This window comes from Adiantum capillus-veneris, chromosome 1 (genome assembly GCF_014529385.1).
Source record: "Adiantum capillus-veneris isolate H3 chromosome 1, ASM1452938v2, whole genome shotgun sequence".
NCBI classification, from domain to species: domain Eukaryota; kingdom Viridiplantae; phylum Streptophyta; class Polypodiopsida; order Polypodiales; family Pteridaceae; genus Adiantum; species Adiantum capillus-veneris.
Window position 1 is genome coordinate 118,698,232 of NC_140931.1, and position 16,200 is coordinate 118,714,431.

Consider the following 16,200-nt stretch of genomic DNA (forward strand, 5'->3'; position numbering starts at 1 on the left):
CCGGTCTCCCTTACCCCCAAAATAATAATACACTGATAATTTTACGATATGCTCACTGCCTGATTCGTGCCCTGTGTCGTGGCAGATAGTCATTATACCCGGCCTTTGATCGCCTCCTGTTTTGAACTTTGGATGCGTTTTATTCAATTTCTCCTTGTTCAAATCGAAAACTTTGACTGTTCAATGGCCGATTAATGATACTGTGTGGGTGCCCTCTTGAAGTTTCAAGAGTGGTTGAATTTAAAGAGCCTGGAGGGTTTTGCAGTGGGCGGCCGAATAGCAAAGGGAATGCTTTTGAAGATTTATGAAAAAAAAAAGTTTTGGTAAATATTATGGGCGGCCCTGGACATCCAGTGGGCAATCACTTTACATGCATGACTTAACTTTAGAGCATAAAGTATGTAAAGCTTGAAATAGTGCTGCAGGCAGCGAGGACGACAGCGCGCTGAGGTTGATGGCGATTGGGTGGCGTGCAAGAGGCGTTTGAGGCTGCGAGGAAGAAGGCAAAAATACCCAGCAGACCAAGGCGCCCCTACTGGGGTTAACTGGGTGCACTTTGGTGAAGGTCGACAGAGGCGGTGTTGTCGAAGCTAGGGACGGTTCCCACTGCAGTTTATCATCTCCAAGGCGGAATTGTTTGAGTATATTGGAAAAGGGGTACCGTCGATCCAAGCTGATGCCGCTTGAGATTTTTTTTATTTTTTTGGAAATCCTGAAGCCCAAGATGCTTCCTAAATGTTCCTTCCTCCTTATTCTTGCTAAACCGAGATCGAGATTCTCTCTTGTTTATGCCGCCCGATGTCATTTATCATGACAAAACAATTACTCGCTCGAAGTAAAAAATCTTCCAATTCTCCAAGCTTTTATGCTTTCTTCTTGGCTTCACAATCCACAATAATTATGCATTAGAATTGAAGGTGAACACTCGTCATACCATATTTTGGGTCGTTATGAAGCCGAGTTGGAAATCAGTCGCGCTGAATAGCCACCAATTAACAGGCGAGTTTTGTTCTGCAAATTTGATCAATTATACGTCGAATTTCCATAAGTCCTTGAATCCTTGAATTTGCAAGGTCGATGAATTGCAATTGAGATTTTGTCGATTAGAGGAACTCCTTAAAATTGAAATCTGGTGCCGATTTATCCTCGAACCTGAAGCTCTGATACCACTGTTGGGAGAAGAGGGGGAGATCGACCGCTTAAACTATTCAACACAAGCTTCCAAGCAATCGCCATCAACCTGTCCACCTCTTCTTCCAATTTCCAAGCACACACACTCACCTAGACACACACACACACACACACACACACACACACACACAGTAAACATAGAATTGACATAGACATGCTTGTAAGAGAGTGTAAGAGATGTGTAAGATATGGAGACTATATTAGAGAGTACACAGCAAATAACCATAGCTTAAGAGAGTAGAGAAGAGAATCTGCAAGAGAAAGGCCTAAATCTAGCCCCAAACTCCACGGCACCTCTCTTGTGGAGTTGGTATTTAATATATTATTTTGAGTTTAAGGTGCCAAAAATTGAGGCCCCTCTTTTTACAACCACTTTACTTTTGCAAATGAGTGAAGCTCATTAGTTCTTGCATGACCCATAAGGGGAGTTCCCACTACAACTATTTACAGAGCCATAGTGGCTTATTGAAATGATGTTCTAAGATACTGTGCAAATATAGAATGGCCAAGAGTAATTGCCGTCGCCTCTTCATCAACTCCTCGCATTCCACTCTACAAAATCATCATCAACTCAATTAGTAAAATAAATAGAAAACACATAATTAACCATTACGCCCAGCTATCCCAATTGCAGCTAACCACTACAACAGGAGGGTGCCCAGTCTCGTAACACAATCACTGCCATATCCCTTGATCAAGGTAGAGTTGCTACAGGTTAAGGAACGACTATATAAAGACATGCAAGCAGAAGGTGCAGATGAAGTCCACCCCAAGTGGAGAAGGAGGTGGTTGAACAAGAATCCCAGATACTTGATTCTGTTCACAAAAGCACCTGCAGCACTTCAGAAAGACCCAACAGACTTTTTGTCCTGTATCAAGAGTAAGAACGTGGCAAGCACATGAGGCAATGACAAAGAAGCGGTCTACATGGTTGAATTATCCTAGATTGACAGCTCGAGAAAAGGAAACGTCGACAGAGGAATACATGGTGAAAACCCTAACGGGTGCCATGGCATTCTTCAAAAGTCTCCCTCATCTCTCATGTGCTATGCTCTACAAAATTTGCCCAATGCTGCTCACATGCATTGAAACTTTTCACGAGCTAGAGCAAGCAGGAGCACCGTGGATATCATTCCTCAAGGGCAATAAGGGTCTATGCTACAACTTAAGCGGCCAACCTTTTGAAGAAGTCCTTTATGGCTTCTACGCCCGCTGCATGTTCTTACCATCTCATAATATGTTGGCATTTGAAGAAGCGTTCTATACAGGGTTTTTCACTTGGAGAACAAAGAGTTTTGGGCCAAAGTGATACTTCAAAGTAGAACTAAGCCTCTACGTAATCAGATCGTTATTGAACACCTTGTTAAATGGTCGACATATCCTGAGGAAGATGCCACTTCGGAACATGATGATGTAATGAGACTAAATTATCCAGAATTCATGTGGAGGTGAGGACACCTCGAATTTTTCAAGTGTGGAAAGATGTAAGATCCCCAAATATTCGATCTCTTTCAAAAATAAGAAAAATAGATTCCAATGTCCGTTTTGTCAGATTTTGATTTAAGATGCTTGATTTTCAGTATTGTAGTGTTCTAAAGTAAAAAGCAAGGTCGTTTCCATGTTTCAATAAGTCAGGTTCAGTTTTGAGAAAATCCACTATTTTTAGCCTTTTTATGTTTTTAGGTGCTTTTTTGCAAACAGCAGGACCGGATCCTTACCCTATGAGTTCCAGGGAATCTATGGTTCAATTTTGTAAAATGTGCTTTTCGAGCGCTTTTTACGCTATTTTTAGCTTTCCATGATTTTTAGTGCCTTTTAGTGAAAAGCACCACTTTCTTATTTCAATGGACAAGGGGAACCCGTGGTTCAATTTTAGAAAATTTTGCTATTTTTTCGTTTTACGCTATTTTTAGCTTTTCGTGCTTTTCGGCATTTTTGGAAAGCAACGTGCCTTTTAGGATGACCTAAACATAAAAATATTAATTTTAGTCTCCGTCGGATTTAAAAATGACCACTCGGAGAAAATACGGGATTTCTATAGGAATTATTTTTATAAAAAGGCGATACCATAAATACGTCGGGGTAATATGGGAAAGTCATAATTATGTCGACAATGCGGCATAGTCTAGTCACGGTTTCATTAGTTGGCCGGATACTGTTCAGTTAGTAAATTTTACTATAAAAATTGACTGGTAAGTGGGAGAATTGACTATCAAAAGTTGTGCCATGTTTTTAGCAAAGTGGCCAAAAGCTTGTAGCTAATCCGAGCAAAAGAGGTAGCGCTAGTTTTTGGCTTGGGGCTCACTCCAGCTTTGTCTAGTGCGTATAAAATCACCTGCAAGCCTCACTTTTCAGTGTCGTTTGTTACGTCTATTGCTGCAAGGCAATACATACCTATTATACAGAGTGGTGCAAGCTCTTCATCACCATTTCCATAAGCTCTTCTCTCTCGTTTATGGGAAGAAAAAGAAGAAGAAGAAGAATACTCTCTCTCTACTTGCTCACTATCTCTTCTCTCGTTTCACGGTGTACGTGCTCTCCGAAGGCTCTCGTGGTGAAAACCTCTACGTATCTCTCATCACCGCTCTCTTGTGGCAAAGCAAGAAGCCTTTAGACAGCCCCTAATCAATTCTAAAGCACGGTGAGAAGCTCTAAACTCCATAGCCACCATCATCTCTCGAGCTTACCGAAGGTCTCTACTGCACAAGTGTATAGACACAATAAGGTATTTGCCCTTTCTGCTAATACATTGTACCATGAAACTCATGGAAAGCTAGCAATAAGGGATAGTGATTCTGGTAATCACATTATCCACCTCTTTGAGGAGCTTTCTGAGTTTAGAAATCGAGCATTAAGAAAAGGTCATCAATTTGTACATATTGGATATACAGTTGTTGTTGGCATAATACCCTTGTTTCGAAAAGCTCTTAATGTTTCATGCATTGGAGCATTGCTAGATACTAGGCACCAAAATCTGCCTGATCAAACCATCAGCATTCTACAGGGTAGCCTATCCAATGGTCCTATATACATTGAATGTTTTCCAAACTTCCCTTGTAGCCTTACTGATAAATATTTCAATGAAGTAATCTCTCTATTGATCAGAACTCATGGCCTAGATCTGAAGCATAGTTCAGATCATTTGAAAATAACTTATAGAATGATAATTAGAATTGTCAACACATGTCTTTCCTCTGTGTATAATTCTGGTTACCTAAGAGAAGATACATCTCAGACCAAAGGACAAAATATTGTCATGAAAGTGGATGATACCTCTCAGGGAGCCTTACCTGAAATGGTAAGCTGGCAAGAAGTGGAGTTTCTTTCAGAATGGAAATTAAATATTTCAAAGACATTGTTAAATGAAGTTCAGCAAACCAATGTCTTTGAATATTGAGTGCCTTGGATCAACTAATCAATACAAGGTCTTAAGTCGATCTAGATCTAAAAAAGAAATTGCTTCTGTATTGGCAAAACCTGTCTACCAGATGCAGTTCAATGAACCTGACTATCGTGCCTCGAGCTATTCTTCTGCCTCAACTTCTCATCGACGACATAATCCCCCATCTCTGGCCTGCATACATTCAAAATACTTACGAGGATTATGAAGGGTTGCTCATATGTAAACTGTGCAATAGAATTATTGCATCTGAGTTTGTTTCTAATGGAATTGATCTCTTGACCAAGACAGCTATTGAGGAAAAGGAACTTTCCTATAGTCTCCCCTATATTCTACCAGCACCCAATACACGTCTTCAACCTTTGGAATCCACCTCCAACTGGCATACCAATGCCTTAAAATAAATTGCTGCACTCCAATATCAGGTGCTGTCCAAACTGCCTTTTCTTTCTTCGTCTCCTACTCATACTTTTTTCCCCCGGGGGGTATTTCCTCCTGATAAAAAAGGAAAAGAAAAGATCACCAAGGAACAACAAGAAAATTTACATCAAGTAATCAGGTTTGGTGGTAGCCCAAATCATAAAGACTTTCCAAGGATGTTCTCTGTTGTCCTTCATGAACCAGTGATCGAGTCAGTAACACATTTTCCACCAAAAATGTCACCCTTTGCAGATGAAGATGCCCAAGATGGATTTAACCCCTATCAAAGATGGGGAGTAAATGCTTAGGTGCAAAATTGGCAGCAACTGCAACAAATGGGTGAAGTATTTAGAACAATATTACCAGATTATTCTCACTGGATAGTCTTTCAAGATGATAGCTGTGTGGAATATCAAGAAGAAGATTTAAATGAATTGGATATCTTCCTTCCTCAAATATTTCTAGCCCCTGATGAGTCTTCAGATAATGAGTCAGAAGTCAGTTCAGAAGAAGAAGTCAGGAAGATGAATCCAATCAAAATGGAAACAGATGAGCTTCATCTCTTCTACAACAACTCTCAAAGGTGTCATAAAGATTGGAGACATGACTATTCTTGATATTGATGGGCTCACTCAAGAACATTTATGGAAGGTGTTTGAGTTTATCAATAATTCTACTCATTACGGAATCCACTATAAAGATCTTACACAAAGACAATCAGTGTCGATGATAATAGTTGGATTTCAAGGAATGTTGCGAGCCTTGTGGGATGACCTTAGCACAGACTGCAAAGCTTATATTATGCAAGGAGGACCAGAAGGCCGTGAAAATTTCGATAATGTCATTTCATTATTCTTTGCAGCACTGGTCATGCAATTTTTGGTGGGGTCAACCAACAAAATACAGGAAAGGAACAAAGAAATATTTTTTAGGAGCAAACTATGTGATCTGACTCAGATTAAGAAATACCAGCAACACATGACACACTTAATGTATCAATTTTCAGGCGGGTATTTCAAATCCAAATACAAACAATATTACATCAACTCATTCCCTGAATCATTTGCAAATCTAGTAAAAGAAAGAATCAAAGCAGTTGGTTTGCATCTTGATGAGAATATTTCTCTAGCATAGATCAATTCTTTTATTGATGAAGTTACTGATCTTGAATGTACTAGGAGAAGGATTGAAAAAGAAATCAAGCAAGTGAGAGAATTTAACTCCAGTTTCTATGATAAAGAGACAAAGGCCAAATCCTTTGGATATAGAGAGAAAACAAAGTGCAATTGCAAGATTAAACACCATAAAAACAAGTATGGTAAGAAATTCAAGGTAGCACGAAGGAAGCGAAAACTGAGCAAAGAAGAAAGAAACAAGTAAGGTGTTACATCTGTAACGAACCAGGGCATATTGCTCCAGAATGTCCTCAATGAAAGAAAAAAAATCAAAAATGTAGTACTAAGGGATAACTATGAATATGAGGTAATCTACTGCAATGTTTTGCAAACAAAAGATATCCCTATTGCTGAATATACTGAGTATGATTCTGATGAAGAACAATCATCTCTGACAATTCCACAAGTGAATCAGTTTCTGCTGATCATTTTGAAGGACCAAATTTTTTTGATGATAGTCAACCAAGGCTTAACAACATGCTGAGTAAACCTTTTGCATTTCCAAAGCAAAAAGGGTATGTTTCTTCTAGCTTTGGGCCTAGTCCTAGTTCTTCAGATGAAACAGAATCATGGAAAAGCCAAGAACTACCACTCAAACTAAATCTCTCAAGAAAGGAGTAGCAAAGGTATACCCCTTTGCCCTTATTCAAAAACATGGTAGACCAGGCCACTTCTATTGATCAACAAGACGACTTGAAGAGATTTATGCATCGAGGGCTACGGCCTTCACAGCCATCACAACCTTCACAGCCCCGCCATAGAGCTGAAGAGGGTTTTTACAAACCAAATGAAAAGCATAATCAAGCTTCAACTTCACACTATCACCCCTTGAATGAGGCCTCTCAATATATTCAAATCTGCAGTAAGAATGATAAAGCCATCCTCAAAGCTATCCAACAGGTAAACGTGATCAATTGCATCAACAGTTTTGATCTATGGAATCCCAACTAGTAGCTGTCAAAGCTAAACTTGAAGCTAAACTTGACCATGTATTTGGAATTGCTAACCATTTATCAGAGATGGCTGCCCTAGCATAGGTTGCCACCACTGAACTCACTTCTGAATGGGTCCCTGAATGAAATTTAAATGGTTGGAGCATCATCAAATCTAGTCCAAAATATGCTAGAGCCTTCTACTCTGAAGCTTGGGTCAAGTTTCCTCAGGAACAATCATTTCATCTGGATGTGCTTTGAGACTCAGGATCAGTAATTTCATATATCAATCAAGCCTTAGTCCTGTTTCTCTACACAATTATGTGCCCTACTTTTTGCAAAGTTGCCTTGATTCTCTGCAAATGCTTCAATTCTACAAGATTCTATTGAAGCTTGTGTACAAGAGGAGGTGCAGGCATTGAGGAGCTCTGATATCTGAGATCTCGTCCCAATATGCTTTTGATGTGGTTCCTCTATGCCATATGTTCCATCACCAAGCTTGAGCTACCATAGTTGAGCTTCGTCACTTCCGCACCTAGTTAAGAAGCCATTGCACGTGCGCCGATTGCGAATCCATAGCTTTGATACCAGTTGAAAGAGTGTGTGGTGTGCGGAATGCGTGTGAAGAGTAGAACGTGGTGCTGTGTGGATGGAGCAAACCTGAGAGGAGCACCTTCTTCAGTATGTATATACATGAATAAGACAAGTGTATGATCATGGGCGGGCAATCAACCGCTCTATCGTGGACAAAGACGTAACACCTTTACCCGAACATTTATGATATCTTCTTTTAAGGTATTATTATTTATTATATTATTTAATGCAGTTGTCTATGGCATAGTTGTGAGGGGATTTTCATACACACACACACACATCGATCACTACAAAAATACTCCACATATTGATACATACGTTGACACTAATAATTACATTTTCATTCCATATCAACATTAATACATTACCATGCAACATAATACCTATCCAAGTCAATGTTCATTATTCAAAATCTATCTTTTAGGCACAAACTTACTGGCAATCAATGACTTGGATGGAGCAATACACTTAAAACAACGGCGAAGAATGTAGCTTATTGCTTGGAAAACAATGACACAAATGGAGGGAGAATCAAAAGGATAAATGAATCCTTACGATTAACAACTTGGCAACCTTAGAATCTCCCAATCATAAGGCTACTCGGTCCACTCAACTTTCATTAATTGATTTGTCACTAAATCCTCAAAGAATCTTAGGATTGAAAGGCAAAACGAACCGAGTTGTCGCCATCACCTTTTCTGCACCTCATCACACCACACTCCTCTACCCCTCACAGGCCTGCTTTGTACTGCTCTACCCCCGTCCCCTCCCCCCCCCCCCCCCCCCCCCCCCCCCCCCACAAAACATTGTCCGTTGTTCCGCTTTGCGCAAAACAAGATTGGCTGATTGTAACAGCTCTTGCGAAAATATCCCATGTCAAGTCCTTCTGTGTCCCCGTCCCCTCCCCCAACCTTGTGCGTTGTTCCGCTCTGCACAAAACGAGATTGGGTGACTGCAGCAGCTCTTGCATTGTGAAAATATGTCATCATGCGTGCGCTATTGACATGGCGCACAAAATATGTAGCGAAGCCGCAATGGCAAGAGCACAAGACGAGCGAGATCAAGTTGTACAACCCTGAGAGGTTGACTCCGCCCTTGCCTCCTCCTCTGCATAATGGGTGAGTGCCACGCCAGTCGCACCATCACTTCATCCCTCGCTCCATGCTACAAATGTGCTTCAAAAACCAAGGTGTATTGCACGCTCTGTAGACGAACGTAGAATACACAGCCATATTCGAGCCCTTCCCTGTAGAAGGAAGGAAGAGAGAGAGAGAGAGAGAGAGAGAGAGAGAGAGAGAATATCGTTCAACTTTCAAAGGCATGCGTTCGCTTTGTGCATCACCAAAAAACAGGCTTTGTCTCTCCCCCCTCTCTCTCTCTTGCACGCTGTCCAACATGGCTTGTGCCTTTTTCTCTGTCCTCAACGTGTCTCTTCCCCCCTTTTTCACTTCAAACCTATGAAAAGGCTTCTCTAAAGATACCCCTTAATCAATCTCAAACCAAAATTGGGAAGACCTATTTGGGGTGGTATCCGAACCCCATTTGAGCATTTTTTGTTTTGCTTGGTGAATAATATATTTTTGAATCAGGTCCATAAAGCCTCAAACCCAAACAATAGGCTTTGTTTCACTTGATTTTCATCATAGAGCTTGGTGAATAATATATTTTTGAATCAGGTCTATAAAGCCTCAAACCCAAACAATAGGCTTTGTTTCACTTGATTTTCTTTAGGACTTGAGGCTTATACATGTACTTGATATGGTTATGAGTACGAAATCTATGCTCAATTGGTGGATATATGGGATTGAATAATCGTAATAATTTTTTGGCTTTGTCATGATATGAATCATGAAATACATTGGGCATTGATTAAATGGATGGTCTTTTCACATGCTTTCTATGCACAAGAACATGTCCTTATTTGCATAAATTTATTTAAGTAAGTGGTTCACCATGTTGTTTAGTGTTAAAATCCTAACAATGGCATTTCCTAATCTCACCAACTTTTGCAGGCGGTGCCACACAATTAATGGTTCATGACCGCAACATGAAAACACTTATATTAATGCACCAATCTATACTTATTGTGCACTCATAGCACTTGTGGGTTTGTCTCTCTTGCAGCCAGAACCAGTGCCTACTACACAGGCACCCACAAACATGCATATACATGCACACGCGCGCACACACACATGAACATAGTCTTTGAGGTGACATTCATCACGTTCCTAGGTTAAGGATTGAGCACAAAAGACGATTGTGGATGTGACACACATACACACACCTGCATATACACAAACAACTAGACACACACAACTGCAACATAGTCTTTGAGGTGACATTCATCACGTTCCTAGGTTAAGGATTGAGCACAAAAGACGATTGTGGATGTGACAGTACACATACACACACCTGCATATACACAAACAACTAGACACACACAACTGCAACATATGTTGGCATAGCAAGGAGTTGTACTGATCCAGAGAGGATTTTTTTTTACCACATATGGCAATGATGTAGTTAAATCAGGTCATTTGTTTTGCTGAAGTAGTTTATTTTTCCATTTCATTATATAAAACATGGTTAATTTAACTTGGTAAATCATTGGAAGTGGCTTCTTTTGCATTCTTGCTATACATTGGCAAGCTTGTCATGAATACTTTAGACAATATGTCCATCCGCTAACTAACTTGTTTTTTCAAAATTTTGTTAACAAGCTATGAGGTTTTATAATCAATAAGTATCTTAACCATTGATGTACATAAACACTCTTGGTTTTTGCTTTATTTCCACTTAAAATCTACACCGACGTACCACTCTATTGGGTCAACCACGCTCATGGTAGCACCTAAAATTAATTTTTATTAAGAAATATCTAGCTACGAAGAGAAACTAGCAGATTTCTTTCGTGGGTTTTTACTACTTGTTGCTTCCAACCATAAATGATTTGTTAGAGAAATGTTCTTTGCACATAAATGTGTAGTTTTTTTATAAATCTCACCTATTCATTGCGTATGCTTAAGTTTTTAACCAACACATTGATCAATAAATCGCACCATCACAACTTAATTTAACAGTTATGCTAACTCCAAGATTAGTTGGAGATAAGAAATGGCCTTTTTTTTCATAATTGATTCACAAAAGCTCTTAGAAGGCTCTCCAAATGACCTCCAAAATTTCCTAATGTTTCCACCATGTGTCCTACAGTTTTACCTCTCTTTCGAAGCTATTCGTGCAATCGAAAACTTCATTAGAGCTATGCTTCAGGAGTTGTATTTTTTCAACTTCATTTTTGCTACAGATACATGTACAGGTACATGACACAGGTGCAGGTTGTTCAGAGACTACTTTCGGATGGTATATAGCTGTTTTATGGCTATTATGTGCTATTGAGATGGTGTTTATGGGTTGATTAGGAGCACTTTTTGGCATCGACATGGTCTAGAGTTTTTCAGGCATCCATCTTCTCACAGGTTCTTGCATACGTACAAGACATCCAGGTTTCTTACAGGTTGCAGTGTTTAGCATCAGCACAGATTTCAGTGGGAGTATTTGATACAGATATACATTGTTTTGACACTTTTGATAGTGCTTGAGCTCTTTTGAGAGCGGTTTTACTCCCCGCAGGGATTTTGTTTACTGCTTGCACATTTCATTTGGTGCCTGTTTGAGCACGTATATTGCACCTTGCAGTATTGTTGACAGTGGATATATGTTGAGTTGTGGAAACTGCCATATGTACCTTTTGTGAAGCCGATTTGGCTTGTTTCTGGCAGTTCCGACCGTTTTTGAGATTCAATTTGGAGGCCCTTTCTGAGACTGGGTTGATTTCTTGTTTACATAACCTTTTGTGAGGGTCGATAGGACCAAATCCAAAGTACAAGGCTAGACTTGTATCCAAAGGCTTCAAACAGCAAAAGGGAGTCGATTTTGTTGGTGTGTTTTTCACTGATAACAAGGTTAAAAGACTAAGTAAGCTACCCAAATTTGGCCAGAGTCTTATATTGGTACTTCGGGCAATTTTTCAAAAATTCCATACATGCCATCTCTACTTGGGACCCTCTAAGGGAGGTTTGAGGCTTGTATAACATAAAGAACAAGTATTTCAAGTATCAAAATTTGCTATGTGTCAAAGAAGAAACCTCATTACCAGTACCATCTAATCGGAATCTCTTTCAATTCCATTTGCAGCTCACTCCTCCTCCTCCTCCTCCTCCTCGCTACAGTGTTTGCTCCTGTTCTCAAGGAAATCCCCTGGCCGATACAGTTGCGGTTTACTTTGTAGCTTCAAGTTCACAGGCCCTCTCCCATCCGACTCTCTAGTTTTCACCCTCCATTGACTCGGTTTCCAGCTCCGTTATGCGCAAAACCTGCACCATCGCAGTAGTGCGATGCTTCGTGATTGTCGCATGGCTTGCATTAAGCACAAGAAGATATCGTCACCAAGTACTGCATCGAAGAAGATGCGATGAGACAAGAAGGCATTAAATGGGGGTGTTCAAGCAAGAACTTCTTGATGGAAGGAAGGTGACTAGAGCGACGGTCACAAGGGCAAAAGGAGTTTCTAGTGGAGATCCCATTGACTCGGGTCTAGCTCCTTCATGTGCAAAGCACAGCACACCCTCATCGACACTTCAACAAAATCACCTCCTCACGGGCCACAAATATCTCTACGCATCGAACCAAAACCAGACACAAATATAAACGCACAAAAACTCAGAAACTTTCGCTTTGATAGTTGTGGTTCTGGAAAGAAAGACCTTATCTCTTACTTTTGCCTTAGTTTTCCAAACAGGATCTCGCTATGATTCCCTTAAAACTAACGAATTCAAAATCGTTCCACACATTTCACGTTAAAGACGTATCATTTTGAGATAATTGTAGTACTTACTTGGTAATCCATGTACCATTACATAAGTGGCTTTAAGATGTACATCCTTTTTTGGATTATCATACTTAGTGGGTCTAAGTCGCTTTCATTAATTAATTTGTTTACCAGATTCGCATGCACGTTAAATTTTTAATCCAATGCATCCGGTGCACGTGCGACATCGCCTGCAAGGGACCTCCTGCCACCTCTGCTCCCTGCAGCCCGTCTCCCCCTCCTACATGCGCCCCTCTCTGCGCTACCGCCATACCCCTTGCGTGTCTTTCTCCCTCCGCTGCCTTGCGCTGCATGTGGCTGCAGTCGAACAAACTCCAAGTACCTGCGCAACAGACACACACACACACACACACACACAGAGTCCGTGTACTCCTACCCTTCGACACCTATGTGGTCTGCACGACGCACGGGGAGTATATTATCCACCTTGACGAGATCCTGCCCTGCAACTTGCAGCTCTCAATGTTCTGCGAGCTCTGCCAGTCGCAATGTTCGTGGACACCAGAGAGAGCGAGAGAAGTGCGGACAATCCACTGAGATCGAGGAAGCACGTAGGCAACCAGGAAGCGGTCAGTAGCGAGGCAGGGACCTGTTGACAATTGGGGCGCCCGACGATGGCTACGATGAGGGGTCTCTCTCTCTCTCTCTCTCACGTCTCATTTCCATTGCTTTTCTCCACAAAACATTGGCAGCATCTTCCTAGATTTTCGCTAATTTCACCTGCTTGCAAAATTAGAACCACATACTTACTTGGCAGTCCATGTATGATTACAAAAGCAGCTTTAAGACATACATCCATTGCTACATTGACCAGATGTAAACAATACATCATATGTTCACCTGTGAGGAAGCTTTTTCGCTAAGAACTTAGCGAAGAGAGAATAACTAAAAAGGAGAAAAACACAAACCGTATCTATATCTATACTATTATAAAAGGGGGAGGGATTCTCCCCCCCCCCTCCCTTTCCCTTCCACGTGTCGATATTTCCTCTGTCCGACCAGTGTGCCTTGCTTGAAGCAAAACAGCGCGAGCACATGCAGAGAGAGAGAGAGAGAGAGAGAGAGAGAGAGAGAGAGAGAGAGGTGTTTCCAGGCCGCGCAAGGTCAATTATCTATCCTGCTGCATATCACTCATGTTAGGAGCTCTCTCTCTCTCTCTCTCTCTCTCTCTCTCCCCCCAAAGCAGCACTGTGCAGTATCGTTGTTGTCTAGTTACGTTGTTGTCCAATTACGTTGGGCAATGTGCGTGCTGCCATTTCTAGGTTGGAAGCCATGAAGGCTTCAATGAATACCCTTGGTACGCAGTCCCTTTGAACATTTCGTTGGGCTTGCATAACATGTCTTTCATGTCAATCGTCCGTTACTCTCTCACACACTCGCTCTTCACTGCAAGATGTAGACAGTAGAGTTTATCTTGGGCAGTGAGGCATGCTTGCTACCTATTTGAACTTTAAACCTCTTCCTTAGGCCTCCACGCTCCTTGAACTCCTGAGTCCGAATATTATTCCAAGGCTCGCAGGATGGTGAGAGAGAGAGAGAGAGAGAGAGAGAGAGAGAGGCCAACGATGGCCATTAACGCAGGGAGAGTGCTTCAGCAAGGAGCCACAATAATGCAGCAGGAAGTTCCATAGTGAGAGCCAACGATGTGTGTGTGTGCGCTAATGGGTGTGTAGCTTTGTATGCTTTTTTATGATGGTTCCTTTTATGATAGATTTTGTCTTCAGATAATTAATATGTTCTATATTGTTTGCAGTGTGCAGAACTATGGAGTGGTTGGAACTGTAGAAGATGGAGTGGCTGAGGGGAAGGACTTGCAGTGTGCAGACCGGGAGTACGTACCAGCTTCGAAACGATCCTACCTGGAGAAAAACACAAAGCTTGAAGCGTCAGCCGGGGCGCTCACTCTTCCCTTCCTCTCCAAGCGCTTGCCGGCATAGGGCCTCCTAGACTACCAACCAAAAAACTCCAAGACTGTCGAAGCACCAATCTGATATTTGAAAGAGGGCAAAATGGCTACTCTCTCTCTCTTTTTCTCACACCACAAGCGCGCACACACACAATGTATAAGTAACCTAGCCCCTCTACATACCAGGACACGATTGCCTTCTCTCTCTCTCTCTCTCTCTCTCTCTCTTCCTCAGTTCAATTTTTGCACTCATGGGTGCTACGTGGCCATGCTCAACCTGCACAAACGGGAGCGAGAATGGGTTGCTCTTTGTCTTCGATCTGTACATGTGGGAGAATGACCCTCTCTCTTTGCACAAATCTGTATTGGTTTCTCTATGCACCTGCGTGCAAGCCCGCGAGTGATAGAGTGGAAAACCAAGCTATGTAGGTAGAGAGGAATGAAGGCTTCGAGACCAAAACATGGCCGCAAAGAGAGTGCTCAGACGAATTCCTCAGAAAGCCTTCCTTGGCCCAAAAATGTGTTGCACTCTCAATCTCATTGTAAAATTCTTTGCAAAAGACTTTGATTTTTTAAACTCTGACAAGTGGATTAAGTGTGTGTGTGTGAGAGAGAGAGAGAGGGAGAGAGAGAGATGGTCGTGTACATAGAGCATGCCAACTTCTGTGCACTACATGTAGCATGCATTGTTTGCTTAGAGAGTAGGCTTGCCTCCAGCTGCAAACCAAGTACTGTAGTAGAGTATGCATTGCAAAGGAATATTTGCATCCCAATGAGTAGTGTTATAGCTCTCATTGTGAACGGCTTTCATAATAGCAACTAGAAAGTTACACCACTTTATAAGTGTTGGTGATCTATGGATGCCATGTTCTACCTTTCTTTTATTGCCGACCAGCTCCTCAATCATGTAGCTAACTTGACGCATTGCCACTGACACGTGGAATAGCACCCCTTGCCACAACTATACGCAACTAGGCTATGAAGGTTGAGTTATAGTTTTATAACTCGGTTGGAAGAGGCAACCTTCAAGTTTGAATCGCACGTGATAAGGGGGCCTAGATTTGAGAGACCGAGCCCACCAGTGCTAATGCACCATGTTTCTCCCTTGCTTGTTCGCGATCGACTTTTCACTGCGTTCAATTGCCACGGCCTGGTGTCCTTCGCCTCACACTAATGCTCCTCTATAGTCATCTGTCACCTGCACTGCCCTATTTCCACCACATGTGCTAAAAAAAAACCTAGGTTTACTGCATTCCCACCTACAAAATTTGAAATTTACCTCTAAATTTTAGATATAAAAGGTGAGAACCTACAAAATTATGAAAAAAAAATAGTGTAATTTGGTGTGAAAACCTTCAAATTTTGTCAACTTACCTCTGTTGTTTCACATATGTAGGTTTGCCAAGTTTTTGGGGAAAAAAAAATTCGAGCACTGAGGTGACCACAAGCTTCACCATCCTTGAATAAAGTCACCCAATATTGGCTCCTCTTCTGGCTGCTCATGCCACTGTAGTGGTGGCCTTTCTCCACCATTCGACTTTGAGAGCAAGTTGTGTCCAATCCTAGCTTCCTACCTTGCAGAACACAACAATTTTTTGAAGATTTTTTGGGTTAGAGAATGCCATTTATTGGCACACTCTTAATGCAATGCAAGACATGTCAAACATGGACAAGGAAAAGAAGCTAAAGGTTGG

General features: G+C 41.4%; 1 long non-coding RNA gene across 1 annotated transcript; it reads left to right on the forward strand.

Annotated features, from left to right (window-relative positions):
- Positions 1 to 13,693: 13,693 nt before the first annotated feature.
- On the forward strand, positions 13,694 to 14,707 carry LOC147465422 (uncharacterized). Its single transcript, XR_015187997.1, has 2 exons — positions 13,694 to 14,265; positions 14,354 to 14,707. It is a non-coding gene; the product is annotated as an uncharacterized LOC147465422 (long non-coding RNA).
- Positions 14,708 to 16,200: the final 1,493 nt, after the last annotated feature.